The 4,482-nt window shown below is 38.0% G+C and overlaps 1 pseudogene; it reads right to left on the bottom strand.

The window, feature by feature from the left end:
• Positions 1–203: 203 nt before the first annotated feature.
• LOC103103001 (tubulin beta chain-like) lies at positions 204–653 on the bottom strand (annotated as a pseudogene).
• Between the last annotated feature and the right edge of the window lie 3,829 nt (positions 654–4,482).

Genomic DNA, 4,482 nt, shown 5'->3' with positions numbered 1-4,482 from the left:
AAGTGGTTGGATCAGAGGAGTTTGGAGAAAATAGGGCTCGAGTATGATATGAAGTTATGTGAGGAGCAGAAAAATTAAGGGAACACAAGGTTAAGGCAAAATCCAGGAGAAGTAGTATCAGAAAAGAATTAGGATCATGTGGGGTCAGAATTAGGGAGGGTAATGTGGGGGTCTGTGTTTTGGCAGACCCAATTGGAGGCACTCTAGGCCACTTCCTCCTCAGCTTCCTCTTCAAATTCCCCTTCTTCTGTGGCATCTTGATATTGCTGGTATTCTGATTCTAGGTCATTCATATTACTCTCAGCTTCAGTGAACTCCATTTCATCCATTCCCTTAAGTGCAAGAAGGTCTTACAGTAGAACATGGCCATGAACTGCTCAAAGATGTGCTTGAATATCTCCTTGATGATGGTGCTGTTACCAGTGAAGGTGGCTGCCATCTTAAGATCCTAGGGTGGGATGTTAAACACTGTTATCTTGACATTGTTGGAGATCCACTCCACAAAGTAGCTGCTATTTTTGTTTGTTTTGTACTTTCAGCATCTGTTCATTTATTTCTTTCATTGATATGCAGCAACAGAAGACACTGGCTACTGCCAAGTAGTGCCCATGGCAGCGGTCACAGAATGCCATCATATTCTTGGCATCGAACATCTGCTACATCTTCTTAGAGGTGAAAGTTGAGTGAAAGGTGAACATCAAAGGTTGATGTGCAGTTAGAGGTGCTAGTCCTTTCTAAATGTTGCATAGAAACCAGTGGTGCAATGGATTGGATGCCTGGCCTGGAGTCAGAAAGAATCATCTTTCTGAGTTCAAATCTGGCCCCAAACACTCACTAGTTGTGTCATCCTGAGAAAGTCACTTAACTCTGTTGGCCTCAGTATCTCCATCTGTAAAATGAGTTGGAGAAGGAAATGGCAAACTACTCCAGTATCTTTGCCAAGAAAACTTCAAATGGGGTCACAAAATGTGGAGCATAACTGAACAAGATATATGTATTCATTAAGCCACATTAACAGCATAGTCTTGTTATTTACAGCCTTTTTAGGACTACTAACATACAGTAGATTTGACAAAGTTCTTTTGTAGAAAGTAATTACACCCATATTCATCCACTGATTCAGTCAGTTTGTCAAGAAATATTTATTAGGCACTAGGTGCATGCCAGGCACTGTGCTCAGTGCTGGGAAGACAAGAAAAAGCAAAAGAGTCTTTCCTTGATGAGCTCATGATGTAATAGTTCTGTCACTTGGTATGTACCTCCCACTCTTAGTCTCATTATCTATGCAATCCAGCCATATATTCTTTTCATTTTACCATGTCTGACACTATATTTAAAATTTACAAAGTAAAGTGAGCAATTTCAGGATGCTATGATATACTTAGGATGTGCTCAGTTTATACCAAAGCATCCAGATGGCTCTCTGGTGGGGAAACTGGCCATACAATATACAGTGATAGGCTGGTTAAGGCTTTAAATCAAAGTAATCTTTTTGACAACTCGTCTTTAGATTCAAGTCATGGCCTAGACAATTTTCACAGAAATCATTTTTGAAAAATGTTCTCCTTTACTTGCAACATGGATTATTTATCATCCTTATGGAAGAAGAGAGTATAAAAGAGTAGAGAAAGTGTCAGCCTCAAAGCCAGGAAAACCTGGTTTCAAGGATCACTTCTGTCATGACTGTATGACCCTGGGCAAGTCAACAGAATTCATCTGAATCTAAGCAGCTCTCTGAGATAAAAAGATGCCAAACTATACTGATACAGATAATCTCCTTACCTGGAAGGTCCCTAATGAAATCATTAATTCAATCTCTGTGCCTAATGGGAGGACTCCAAAGTCTTAAAGAAAACAAGAGGGGACCCGTTATTGCTATCTATACTGCCAAAGGTTGTTCTACCATATTATTTTACAGATAACAAAACAGACCTGAAGATGGTGAAGTGATTCCAGTGAAATGCAAGTTCCTTGAGGACAGAGACTATTTAATTTTTATCTACATCCCTAGTTCATTGTCTGTCATTCAGTATAAACATAACATAAGTGTTTTTGCATTTAATTAAGTGATGCCTGAATGCAAATAGGTAGTAAGTAGCAGAATGGAAATTTAAACCTAGAGCCTTGGATTCTAAATCTGATAGTCTTTCCATGACCGTATATGTTTCTTTGGGGTGTTATAGTCTAAGCAGAGTGATAGAACCATGTTTTCAAATGTTACTGGCAAACTGGAACATTTCCAGAGGACTTTGACTAGAATGTTATGGGGACTAGAAACCATTCTACTTGATAACTGACTTAAGGAACTAGGGCATCTTAACCAGAAGGGAAAAAAAGACCTATAAGTGATTGTGATTGTTTAGCATATTTTCAGGTATTTGAGACATTTTCATGTGGTGACAGTAATAGTAATAATAGCTAGTATTTATGTAATGCTTTAATGACTACAAAGCACTTTACAAATATCTCATTTTATCCTCATTACAACCCTGGGCAGTAGGTACTATTATTATACTCATTTTTCAGATGAGGAGCCAGGCAGAAAGAGACTAAGTGATTTGCCTAGGGTCACTCAGTTAGTATCTGTGACCAGATTAGAATTTAGGTCTTTCAGATTCCAGATCTACTGTCTATCTACTATATCATCTGGGAAATGGGCTTTTTTTTTAAAATTTAGCCCAGGGGGTTGAGCTATATGCTATAAGTGGAAATTACATAAAGTTAGATTTTGATTCAATATAAGTAAGGATAGAATATATCCTTATTATCATCAATATAAGTAAGGATAAGCTTCCTAAAGTGAGAACTTTAAAACAGAATAAGAACTTAGGAAAGCTTCACAGGTGATCTTCAAGTAGAGCTTGGATGACCTACAATTAGTGTAGCTTGAGCCCCAGCATCCTTTGGTATGAGGATCTCTTCACATTGGCAGAGATTGACATCTAATCTCTACATAAGGTGCAGAGTCAGAGCTGGCCAGAAGACCTTAAGAAATCAGAGACTAGATTTCTTTTCTTTCTTGTTCTTGCCAACTCTTCCATACACCTTGCACAGGGGAAGAGGACTGATCTCCACCAAAGCAGTAAGAATCTCATAAAAATAGGTTTTGGAAGTTCTGGTTATATTAAGGCTGCTGTCCTGGAGTGTTTGGGGATAGGTCAGACAAGATAACCTGTATAGGTTCTTCCAGCTTTGAAACAGTGATTCACAGATGATTCCAAGTGGGACTCCTCTCAACCAAAATCCAAAATGAAAATATTGTTCTAACTCTTTTATTTTATTCCATTCCTGTGTTTTGAGATGTAGAATAAAGTCTTAAGTGTTGATATTTTCATTCAAATTAATAGAATATTCTTCCTAATCATCACTCTCCATTATGATTTGCAATGTTCTATAATAGCTTTCCAACTTAAAAAACCATTATATTAAATCCCTCCTTTAAATGAAAAATACATTAGTGACTGCCTGCATATCTGATGTAATCATGGAAATATTATATAAGTTAAACTACAGTCTTGGCTCAACCCAGGAAAAATATATTCCAGGGAAAGTATTCTAAGACTTAGACAATAGCCTTATTATTCTTAACTACCAGACCTTTCCTGAATACTCTGGGTCACGTAAAGGAAAAGGCCTTGGTTTTTAGAAGGATGAAGGGAGAAAAGTGTCTTAAAATACCTCCTCCATGCTCACATTATTTCCATGCCTTCCTTTGGTGTTCTCTAATCACTTATTAATGATAAATTTATTCCAAGAGATACTAACTCTGTATTTACCTAATACTTAGATATGCTTGGGGCTGATTTAAATGTACCGGCTGCACAGTCCTTGTATAACTTCACAGCTGTTTTGATGAGCATAGCATTTAATTTCAAGGTCCCTCTGAAATTTTCCCTTCACACACACACACACACAAATAATAGTATTCAGGAATCAAGAGAAACAAAAGGAAAGGAATTTACCTCTAGAATTGATAGTATATGAATATACAAGACATCTTTGAAAAAGCATTGGGGAACTAATATTCCAGACTTTAACTTGGTACTTTTCTGGCTCTTAAAGTATAACCTATGGGAAAAGAGCAATGTGACTTCTTTGTATTGAAGTCATTCAGGAAAGCTATTCTGAATCCAACCCATCTACACAAAAAGATTTGGCACCTGACAAAGGGGCTGACCAATTTCTATGTGGGCACTGGGCCACAAAGCCAGATGGTCACAAATTAAGGATGTGAAGAGAACATGTGTGACCATCAGCCAAGAAATCCAGGAGCCAGAAAACAGCTGGAAGTGCCAGGATAGCTCAGACCTCAGGAGTATAACCATTTATGTTTCAAAATGGGTTTCTAGCCATTGCTGGAATCTCATCCAGGTGTGTGGCAGTGCAGGGTTGCTTACCCTTACCAAATTTATGCAAACCACCTGGTAGCTGTTCTGAACATGAATAGCCTGGGCATGAAGAATTTACTGTACTCTTGTAGCT

The sequence above is a fragment of the Monodelphis domestica genome, chromosome 1 (assembly GCF_027887165.1).
Source record: "Monodelphis domestica isolate mMonDom1 chromosome 1, mMonDom1.pri, whole genome shotgun sequence".
Classification (NCBI taxonomy): domain Eukaryota; kingdom Metazoa; phylum Chordata; class Mammalia; order Didelphimorphia; family Didelphidae; genus Monodelphis; species Monodelphis domestica.
The sequence above is the reverse complement of the archived record's forward strand: the minus strand, read 5'-3'. Positions and strand labels throughout refer to the sequence as shown.